Here is a 12,119-nt window from a genome sequence, read left to right on the forward strand (position 1 = left end):
TTTTTTTTTTTTTTTTTTTTTTTTAACACTGTATAAGGAAACACTTTTGATAAATATACAAAAGGAAATAAAAAAATTACATGACACTTTGCAAGAGGTAACCCTTTTTGATGCACCCAGTTAAATTCGATGGTTGTTTTTCTTAATGTAACCTCCATCTTCTATCCCAACCAACCAAAGAACAAGCTAGTCCAGTTTCGTTCAGTATTCTAAAGTGATTGGCAATCGTGACTTCCTATCCAACACCTTGAAGATCGAGGCCATACATGTATTGGTAGATCGTGCGCGTGCAAATTTCTTATCACTATGTGAATTGTGCTAGAATCAGGGTGCCTAAATATCTAGACTAAGACTCCTAATAAAAATACATATTTGCACAAGAGTCAACATTTCAAGGTAAATGAACTCCATTTTTTTATGATTTTTCATTTTTTAATTTTTTTTGAATTTTTGATTTTTCAATTTTTTTTGGAATTTTTCAATTTTTTCAAAAAGAAGAAGGAGTTTTGTTTTTAATTATAGCATATTATCATGGTATCTACTCTATACCCCCAAACCTAAACTAAACATTGTCCTCAATGTTTCAAAATATGGAAAGAATTATAAAACAATATATGAAGAGGAACATGCTGAGTAGAGTAAAAGGAGAGAGAATACCCGATTGTACGGTGGTAGCTCGATTAAAAACTCCGTTATTTCAAGGCAAAAATCCATCATATTAGCAGTCACAATGGATGAGCACAAAATATATACAAAAGGAAATTTAACTAACACATTATCTACAAGAAAATTTTGGTTTTTAATGGGATTGGACTTTTTGGAAAAATTTTGGTTTTGTTGGGAAAAAGACAAATTTTGGTTTTGATGGGAAAACGAAAAATTTTGGTTTTTAGGGAAAAATTTTGAAAACTTTTTGGTTATTTAGGGAAAGAGTGGACCAGCTTAGTCCACATAGACTGGGTCCTCCAGGTCGGTTGTTTCAATGTCGGGTGGAAATGGCTCAAGGAATGGCTTTAATCTCTGCCCGTTGACTTTGAAAACGTTCTTGTTGGAGACATCTTCCAACTCTACAGCTCCATGAGGAAAAACTGTGCGTACTAGGTACGGACCCTTCCATCTGGAACGCAGTTTTCCTGGAAAAAGATGTAATCGGGAGTCATACAGCAAGACTTTCTGACCAGGAGTGAAGGATTTGCGCAGAATACGCTTGTCATGAAACATCTTCATCTTCTGCTTGTACAGCTTGGCACTGTCATAAGCCTCATTTCTCAACTCTTCCAACTCGTTGAGTTGAAGTTTCCTTTGAATTCCAGCTTCGTCAAGAGAAAAGTTCAGCTCTTTGATTGCCCAGTAGGCACGATGTTCTAATTCCACAGGTAGATGGCACGGCTTTCCATACACTAGACGATAGGGGGACATGCCAATTGGTGTCTTGTAAGCTGTTCTATAGGCCCATAAAGCATCATTCAATCTTAATGACCAATCTTTCCTGGACGGGTTGACCGTCTTCTCCAGAATGTGCTTGATTTCCCTATTAGACACTTCCACTTGTCCACTAGTCTGAGGGTGGTACGGAGTAGCAACCTTGTGAGTTATGCCATACTTGCGTACTAAAGACTCAAAGTACTTGTTACGAAAATGTGAACCGCCGTCACTGATGATAGCTCTAGGGGTACCAAAACGTGAAAATATGTTTTCCTTTAGAAATGAAAGTACCACCTTGTGGTCATTTGTTCTGGTTGCTATGGCTTCTACCCACTTAGAAACGTAATCAACTGCGACTAGGATGTACAACTTGCTGTCAGACATAGGAAATGGACCCATGAAGTCTATCCCCCAAACATCAAAAATCTCCACAATCAAAATGGGGTTCAATGGCATCATGTTTCTCCTCGAAATGCTGCCTAGCTTTTGACAGCGTTCACAAGCAACACAATAATCATGGCAATCCTTGAACAATGATGGCCAATAGAATCCACACTGCAAGATCTTTGCAGCAGTTTTCTTGGCACTGAAATGGCCTCCACATGCTTGGTCATGACAGAAAGATATCACATCTTTCTGTTCAGTGTTGGGGACACATCTCCTAATGATTTGGTCTGGACAGTACTTGAACAAATATGGGTCATCCCAAAGGAAATGTTTGACTTCAGCCAGGAATTTAGAGCGGTCTTGTCTCGACCAACGTGAGGGCATCCTACCTGTAGCGAGGTAGTTAACTATATCAGCAAACCAAGGAAGGTCTGAGATAGACATCAGCTGTTCATCTGGGAATGATTCTCTAATCAGCTCACAATCATCAATAGACTCTAAAGTTAATCTAGACAAATGATCAGAAACCACATTCTCACAACCTTTCTTATCACGGATTTCGAGATCGAATTCCTGTAATAAGAGTATCCATCGAATAAGGCGAGCTTTAGCATCCTTCTTGGAAAGAAGATACTTCAAAGCCGCATGGTCTGTGTATATGATGATCTTAGACCCTATCAGATAAGATCTAAACTTGTCTAATGCGAAAACGACGGCAAGCAATTCCTTCTCGGTAGTTGAATTATTGAGTTGGGCATCATTAAGGGTTTTGCTAGCATAGTATATCACATATGGCAGTCTATCAACTCGCTGTCCTAAAACAGCACCAACAGCATAATCAGAGGCATCACACATAAGTTCGAACGGAAGCTTCCAATCGGGTGGTCGGACTATAGGAGCGGTGGTGAGAAGGGTTTTTAATTCCTCCCATGCCTTCACACAGGCATCATCGAAATTGAAGACAACATCTTTGGAGAGAAGACTGCACAGAGGTCTGGAGATTTTGCTGAAATCTTTGATGAATCGCCGGTAAAAACCAGCATGACCTAGAAATGATCTGATCTCCTTCACAGAGCAAGGTTGTGGTAGATGTTGAATGAGGTCAACTTTAGCTTTATCCAGTTCAATTCCTTTCTCCGAGATGATGTGTCCTAGAACTATTCCTGAATTCACCATAAAATGGCATTTTTCCCAATTTAGAACAAGGTTCTTTTCTTTACATCTGGATATCACTAGGGCAAGATGCTTCAAACACTCGTCAAACGAGGAACCAAAAACAGAGAAATCATCCATAAAGATCTCGAGAAAACTATCTATCATGTCAGAAAAAATGCTCATCATGCAACGCTGAAAAGTAGCAGGTGCATTACACAACCCGAAGGGCATACGTCTATAAGCAAACGTCCCAAATGGACACGTGAATGTAGTTTTTTCCTGATCTTCTGGAGCAATGTGAATTTGGTTATAACCGGAAAAGCCATCTAGAAAGCAGTAGTGACTGTGTCCAGACACACGTTCTAGCATTTGGTCTATGAAAGGGAGCGGGAAGTGATCCTTCCTTGTTACTGTGTTCAACTTCCTGTAGTCGATGCATACTCGCCATCCTGTGATTGTACGAGTAGAGACTAATTCATTCTTGTCGTTCTGAACAACAGTAATGCCTGACTTCTTAGGCACAACTTGAATGGGACTAACCCATTTGCTATCGGGAATTGGGTATATGATACCCGCATCAAGTAGTTTCAGGATCTCTCCTTTGACTACATCTCTCATGTTAGGATTAAGTCTCCTTTGCATTTCCCTCGATGGTTTGGCATTCTCTTCAAGGTTAATGTGGTGCATGCAAATGGTGGGACTAATTCCTTTGAGATCTGAGATGGTCCATCCTAAGGCCTCTTTGTGTTCCTCAAGTACTCCTAAAAGCTTGTTTTCCTGTTCTATGTTTAATCGTGAAGAAATGATAACAAGTAAAGTATCAGAAGGACCTAGAAATGCATACTTCAAAGTATCAGGTAATGGTTTCAATTCCTGTTTGGCCTTAGGAGACTCATCCGAAGATATAACAGACTTCTCAGAAAGAGGGAGTTGTTCCACTGTAGTCTGCCATTTAGTGATGTCCATTTGAGGTACAGATTCGAGCAAAGATTGGACTTCACCAATGTATTCATCATCATACAACTCTAAGTTAACATCTTCCAAACATGTTTGCCAGGGATCTTTTGACATAATGCCAGTCAATGAATCTTGTATCAAACTCTCAATCATATTGACCTCATGTACATCCTCATCATCCAGATTCACATGCTGTTGACTAACATTAAACACATTCAGCTCGACAGTCATGTTCCCAAAAGACAGCTTCAACACTCCATTACGACATTTGATGATTGCGTTGGACGTAGCCAAGAAAGGACGTCCTAAAATGACAGGAATGTGACTATCCGGGTTTTGCACAGGTTGAGTGTCTAGGACAATGAAATCTACGGGAAAATAGAATTTGTCAACCTTGATCAAAACATCTTCCACCACTCCACGAGGAATCTTGACAGATCGGTCTGCCAGTTGTAGAGTGATAGATGTTGGTTTCAACTCCCCAAGACCTAACTGCTCATAAACAGAATATGGCAGTAGGTTAACACTTGCACCTAGGTCTAATAACGCTTTATTGACCGTGTGTTCTCCTATAGTGCAAGAAATTGTTGGACATCCTGGATCCCTAAACTTAGGTGGAGTTCTGTTCAGAATGATGGAACTCACCTGCTCAGCTAAGAAAGCACGTTTTTGCACATTGAGCTTGCGCTTTTGAGTGCACAAGTCTTTGAGGAATTTGGCATAAGCAGGGATTTGCTTGATTGCTTCAAGAAAAGGAATGTTGATGTTGACTCTCTTGAACAGATCTAACATCTCATTGTAATGGTTGCTTATCTGTTGGCGAACTAACCTCTGAGGATATGGAGCAACAGGAAGATGAGTTGGCAAAGGGACATTCACAGCAGTAGAATTGTTAGATTTTCCAACTTGCTCAGATTCTTTGGTTTTCTGGGGTTGTGGAGACAACGTGGAATTGGTATCAGACTCATTAGGTTCGCCTACGTTGTTCTCGATGACTTTACCACTTCGGAGGGTGGTAATGGCATGGATTTGATCAGGTGAGGTTTCAGTGCAGGATGTTGTGCCTGTTTGAAATATCCTCTTTGGATTTTGTTGGGGTTGGCTCGGAAGTTTACCCTTTTCTCTCTCACATATTTGATCCATCTTCTGATCTAGATTTTTCTGACTTTGCATCAAACTCTGGAACATTTCCTCTAAGGTGGATAATCTCTTGTCTGTATTGTGCTGAGGATATGATTGTTGTTGAGGGTTTGATTGTTGCTGAGGGTTTCTCGGGTGTTGATAACCTTGATTGTTCTGATATCCCTGATTGTTTTGATAGCTCTGATTGGGTTGAGATGGTCCTCCTTGAGTGAGCCCCTTTGACCATGAAAAGTTAGGGTGGTTTCTCCATCCTGGATTGTAGGTCTGAGAATAAGGGTTATGCTCTGGTTTCTGAAACATGGCATGTGCCTGTTCAAGCCTAGACTCCTGGACCGCAAGCAAATCTGGACAATTTTGGAATTGATGGTTGGGGTCGTTACAAGCAGCACAAATAGATGAAGCGACATGTTCTCGGAGAGTAGTGGTGGAAGGTTTTGAATTTTTATGTAGTTCTAACTCTTCTAATCTCCTAACTATTGATGCCATGTTTGCTCTACCCTCAAAATCCTCTTCAATCCTGAAAGCCTTTGCTTCAGACGTAGTCTTTCTGGTTTCACGGATGGATTCCCACTGTTGCGTCTTTTCAGCTACTTCAATCAAGAAGTCCCAAGACGCGTCAGCAGTTTTATCTACGAATAGACCATTACACATCGACTCAACCGTTGTTCGGGTGGACACATCTAGACCTTCATACAAAATTTGCACAAGTCTCCATTTTTCAAAACCATGATGGGGACATTGGAGCAATAGTTCATTGAATCTCTCCAGGTATCTAGCTAAGGTCTCACCTTCTAATTGCACAAAGCTATTCAGACTTTGACGAATTGTCGCAGTCTTGTGGTTCGGGAAAAACTTTTTGAAAAACTCCTTTGTGAGGTCATCCCATGTCATGATGGATTGAGGCTGTAAAGCATAGAGCCAGGCCTTTGCCTTATCTTTCAGGGAAAAAGGAAAAAGCCTTAACTTCAGGGTTTCATCGGTCATTTGAGTGAAACGCAGAGTTCCACAAATTTCCTCGAATTCTCTCACGTGGTGGTAAGGGTTTTCATTCTCAACACCTCTAAAAATAGGAAGCATCTGTATTGTGCTAGATTTCAGCTCATAATGGCCATTAGCCTCGTGCAGCAAAATACAGGACGGTTGACTGGCTCTAGTTGGGTACATATAATCCTTGAGGGTACGTGGTTCTCCCATTGTTTCTGGTTGATCTGGACTGTCTCCCTCAGAACTTAGAATTTCGATAGGTTCGTCTGGGTTAATTCTAACAAGTCTGTTTGTCTGGTCTCTGTAGGTCACAATCATGTCCTAGTAGGTACCTTAACTAACATGTTGGTCAGACAGAGCAATCGGAAACAATTTGGCTCAAGGGTTATGAAGATTTGGTTTTTGAATGGGTTTTGGTTTAAAGAAGGGATTTTGTTTTTTTTTTTTGGTTTACAAATTTTGGGTTTTTGAAAATTTTTTGAACTAAACCTATCATAAATTATCACAACTCATAAAAGAAAATACAAACAATAATAATAATTTAAACAAACCCATAAAAGAAAAAAGAAAAATAAAGAAAAACAAAAAAGAAAATAAAAAAAAATTATTACAATCCCAAATAAAAAAAGAAAAAGAAAATAAAAATTATTACAATCCCAAAATAAATAATTAAATAAATTATTACAAGCCCAAATTTGAATTTAAATGAGGCCCAAGTGGGTTAACTCATGGGTTAGGCTTACTTGTTTTTGGAGGGAAGCCCAAAAAGATAGGCTTTTAGTCCCCTTTTAGTTGCAAGGCCCAGTTGGGCTTTAGGATCGTCCTAGCAGCTCACGTCCAAGCCCAGCAGCAGCAAGTGAAGCAGAGCCCAGCAGCAGCAGCAACGGAGCCCAGCTGAAGTTGCAAGCCCAAGAGCAGTTGAGGTTACTGAGCCCAGCTCAGTTGGTTCAAGCCCAGTTCAGAAGAAGTTGCACAAGCCCAGCAGCAGAGGTTGGCAGCAGGCCTGGCAACAAGTTGGCAGCAGTTGGCAGCAAGCTTGGCAACAGCAACAGCTTGGCAGTAACAGCACCAGCAGAGCAGCAGCAGCAGTTGGCAGCAACTTGGCAGCAGCAGCAGCAGCAGCAACTTGGCAGGGCCAACAACAGCAGCAGACTCTGAAAACTTCAAAAATATGGCAGCCAGCTCCCCGGCAGCGGCGCCAAAAACTTGGCAGGTCCGGATGGGTGTGTTAAAATGATGCGATGAAACGGGCCTACAGTAATACCGCAAGTGCACGGTCGTCGGTTGCAGCTCGTGCAAGTACGGGTCGATCCACAGAGATCGGGTGTGTTTGGAAGTGTTTCTAGCTAATTGGGTTCCTAAATTGCTATTGGGCTATGAAGCCTTTTGGCTTATATTGGGCTTTGAGTGCTAATGGGTTTGGTAATAATAAAATGAAATACTTTAGGTCTTGGGCCTGTGAAATGAACTGAGCCTTGGGCTCAGTTATTCTTTGAAGTGTAAATGGGCTTTGGCCTTAAACTACTGGGCTTTGGTTAAGCCCACAGTTGACTGAATTGGGTTTCAGTTTGATGGGCCTTTGCTTGGCTTTTGGGGAGGAATTGGACTTGAGCTTTGAAAGCTGGGCTTTGTTTCAGTGAACTGATTTGAGCTTTGGGCTCAACAGTTCAACTGTGAATTGGGCTTAGGACCTTGGACTCAGTTGGCTGCAGGAGCTGGAGAGTTGCAGCAATGCAATAGAATGTACAAGATGAGCAGTGCAGCAGCAGTAGAAAATGCACAGCAGTGCAGCAGCAACAGAGTTGCAGCAGCAGCTTCAGGGCAGATAGTGATGCAGCAGGAACTGCAGGAAGGCAGCAGCAGCAGCTGCAAGGGAAGAAAAGCAGCAGCACTGCAGAGGCAGCAGTGTAGCAGAAAAAGGCAGTGCACAACAGCAGCAGCAACAGAGTTGCAGCAGCAGCTGCAGACAACTGCAAGGCAAGTGACAACAAAGCAAATAGCAGCCAAACAGTGAACAGAAGCAAATGAAAATTAAACAGTGAACAAAACACAAAGGCAAAACAAAATGACACAAAGGCAGTTAGCCTAAGGCAGGGGAAGATGGTTAAACATGGAGCTAAACTAAGGCAGTACCTACTCAAGTCATTGTTCTTGCTTCATTACAGGGAGGATCATAATGGATGATTTTCTTGGCTAATCTTTACTCACTTGCCCCTAGCATCAGCTGTCTTCTTACAGCACAGCTGATCACAGGCTTGTTGTTCAAGAAGCTATCTATCACCCTAAGACAGTTAAACACAGCCAATCAAATGGACTGAATTCTTAGCTACCATCATTCTTTCACCCCTAGAATCAGTTGTCTTCTTACAGCACAACTGATCACAGATGCATTCATTCAAGTAGATAGTATCAGTCCTATGACATTTAAGCACTACAAGAACAATTAACATGATCTGAACTAACAATGAACACAAACAAACATCTAACACATTACATGATACATTTAACAGGCATTGACAATTAACATAACAGAAGACAAGCAATTAACAGAACAAAGCAAACACAAGCACATTTAACTGAAACATGAACATTTAACAGAAATTAGCTGAAATTGAATTTAACAGGACATGAAAGTCCTGGATGTTGGCTATTCCAAGCATGACTATTACAACATACCCACAGTCTTATATATACCCACAACACATTAGGGTTCTACAAAAAAAAATTCCCAAACTGACAGAGTTAGGGTTGGTGAATTCTTACCTAATTTGATGTAGCAACATCAAATTGAACGCAACCCATTACTCTACTTGTCCTTCTCTACCTCTCCATGCCTTCAATTTCACTCTAGCTCAACCCAATTTATCAATTTTGCACGCCTAGGGTTTCTGAAAGAGAACGTGCAAAAGTTGAGAAATTAGATGGACTAGGGAGATGGGAGCAGATGGTATTGGTTACTTTGAGTGATAGGGTGATGATGGTGGAGGTGTGGTGGTGGCAGTGAAGGTGAAGAAGGTGGTGGTACGGTGGCGGGCATGGTTTGCAGCAGGGTGATGGTTCTGCAGAGGGGTGGGTGGAGGAGAAGGTCGACTGGTTTGGAGAAGGGGTTGTTTGGTTAGGTGGATGGTGCTCGGTCACTAGGGTGTGAGGCGGGTGTATCTAGTTTTGATGTTTGGTGAGATGGGACGCGAGATGCGAAGATGGTTGGTAGATCGGACGGTGATGCGGAGGCAAGCGATGAGCGACCGTTGGATTATATGATACAACAAAATGAACGGTACTTGATGGAGTTAGGTACTGTAGTGTGAGGCGGAGATATCAAACTTGATGAACAGCAAGGGAGCGACCGTTGGATTCAACTACCATCTAATCTGAAGGCTTGGAATTTCAGCGCTGTGGTGCTGGCAGAGACTTCAGATTTTGATGCTCTATGAAGGAGCGACCATCGGATGCTTCTGGGAACTGATCTGACGGCTGAGAACGGAGGCGCTTTTGTGTGTAGAAAATGAGGTTGTGCGCACCATTCTTCGCGGCTTCCTTGCGTAATTTCTCCCGGCTTTTCACTACTTTTCTGCTCTTTTCGCTCCGCGACTCATCCGAACTTTATTTATTACCTAAAAATGCAAAATTAATTAAAAAAATATTTATTCTTGAAAACAATGAAAATACAGAATATGGGATAAAATGTAGAATTAATGCACAAAAGATGAGTTAAAATGCCAACAAAAAGGGATAAATATATACAATATTTGGCACTCATCAAATACCCCCAAACCTGAATTTTACTTGTCCTCAAGTAAAACAAAACTAAGGAAATCCTAACTATACCACTGTCGCTGGTCTCTCGAATGCATTTAGCGTATGCACTAAGCCTTTTAAACCACTAAGTGTCCCTAGTGGACGAGTTGAAGTCTCGTGAAGGTTTGCTTAGAACGTACCTACAAAGTTCTAGGTCAAAATATAAGCTCAGATTCCATCAAACGTGACATGTGCAAAACAGTTTAAGCTCACAGCAAAATGGAGATGTCAATCTAGCTATCGAAGGCACAATCCTAGCACTGATAACAAAAAGACATGTGATAAGAGTGTAAAGTGTATCTACACATGTGTAAAGAAAGATCTGAAGTCATGACTACTAATCACCAAGAGATAGTTTCTCAGGCTAAGAACTGAGGTCGAAATCTAGCTAGCTGTCCGGACTTTACGAGAATTGTGAATGAGTTGGAGGTATTTCACAATTACTCGCGTTGTACATCAATGGCATACACCCTCCTTGCTTATTACAAAAACACAAAATGACTATTTACATGACTCTTATTTACATTGACTATCTCTTTTATTTTTGGAACAAGAGATGATGGAATTGAAAATACTTGATTTTTTTGTATTTTTCTGATATCTGTTTTTTTTTTTTTTTTTTTTTTTTTTTTTTTTTTTGATAAGGAAACACTTTTGATACATATACAAAAGGAAAAAAAATTACATGACACTTTGCAAGAGGTAGCCCTTTTTGATGCACCCAGTTAAATTCGATGGTTGTCTTTCTTAATGTAACCTCCCCTTCTATCCCAACCAACCAAAGAACAAGCTAGTCAGTTTCGTTCAGTATTCTAAAGTGATTGGCAATCGTAACTTCCTATCAACACCTTGAAGATCGAGGCCATACATGTATTGGTAGATCGTGCGCGTGCAAATTTCTTATCACTATGTGAATTGTGCTAGAATCAGGGTGCCTAAATATCTAGACTAAGACTCCTAATAAAAATACATATTTGCACAAGAGTCAACATTTCAAGGTAAATGAGCTCCATTTTTTATGATTTTTTTTTAATTTTTTTGAATTTTGATTTTTAATTTTTTTTGGAATTTTTCAATTTTTTCAAAAAGAAGAAGGAGTTGTTTTCAATTATAGCAATTATCATGGTATCTACTCTATACCCCCAAACCTAAACTAAACATTGTCCTCAATGTTTCAAAATATGGAAAGAATTATAAAACAATATATGAAGAGGAACATGCTGAGTAGAGTAAAAGGAGAGAGAATACCCGATTGTACGGTGGTAGCTCGATTAAAACTCCGTTATTTCAAGGCAAAAATCCATCATATTAGCAGTCACAATGGATGAGCACAAAATATATACAAAAGGAAATTTAACTAACACATTATCTACAAGAAAATTTGGTTTTTAATGGGATTGGACTTTTTGGAAAATTTGGTTTTGTTGGGAGACAAATTTGGTTTTGATGGGAAAACGAAAAATTTTGGTTTTTAGGGAAAATTTGGAAAACTTTTGGTTATTTAGGGAAAGAGTGGACCAGTTTAGTCCACATAGACTGGGTCCTCCAGGTGGTTGTTTCAATGTCGGGTGGAAATGGCTCAAGGAATGGCTTTAATCTCTGCCCGTTGACTTTGAAAACGTTCTTGTTGGAGACATCCTCCACTCTACAGCTCCATGAGGAAAAACTGTGCGTACTAGGTACGGACCCTTCCATCTGGAACGCAGTTTTCCTGGAAAAAGATGTAATCGGGAGTCATACAGCAAGACTTTCTGACCAGGAGTGAAGGATTTGCGCAGAATACGCTTGTCATGAAACATCTTCATCTTCTGCTTGTACAGCTTGGCACTGTCATAAGCCTCATTTCTCAATTCTTCCAACTCGTTGAGTTGAAGTTTCCTTTGAATTCCAGCTTCGTCCAGAGAAAAGTTCAGCTCTTTGATTGCCCAGTAGGCACGATGTTCTAATTCCACAGGTAGATGGCACGGCTTTCCATACACTAGACGATAGGGGGACATGCCAATTGGTGTCTTATAAGCTGTTCTATAGGCCCACAAAGCATCATTCAATCTCAATGACCAATCTTTCCTGGACGGGTTGACCGTCTTCTCCAGAATGTGCTTAATTTCCCTATTAGACACTTCCACTTGTCCACTAGTCTGAGGGTGGTACGGAGTAGCAACCTTGTGAGTTATGCCATACTTGCGTACTAAAGACTCAAAGTACTTGTTACGAAAATGTGAACCGCCGTCACTGATGATAGCTCTAGGGGTACCAAAACGTGAAAATAT

Source organism: Papaver somniferum, chromosome 9, assembly GCF_003573695.1.
Source record: "Papaver somniferum cultivar HN1 chromosome 9, ASM357369v1, whole genome shotgun sequence".
Lineage (NCBI taxonomy): Eukaryota > Viridiplantae > Streptophyta > Magnoliopsida > Ranunculales > Papaveraceae > Papaver > Papaver somniferum.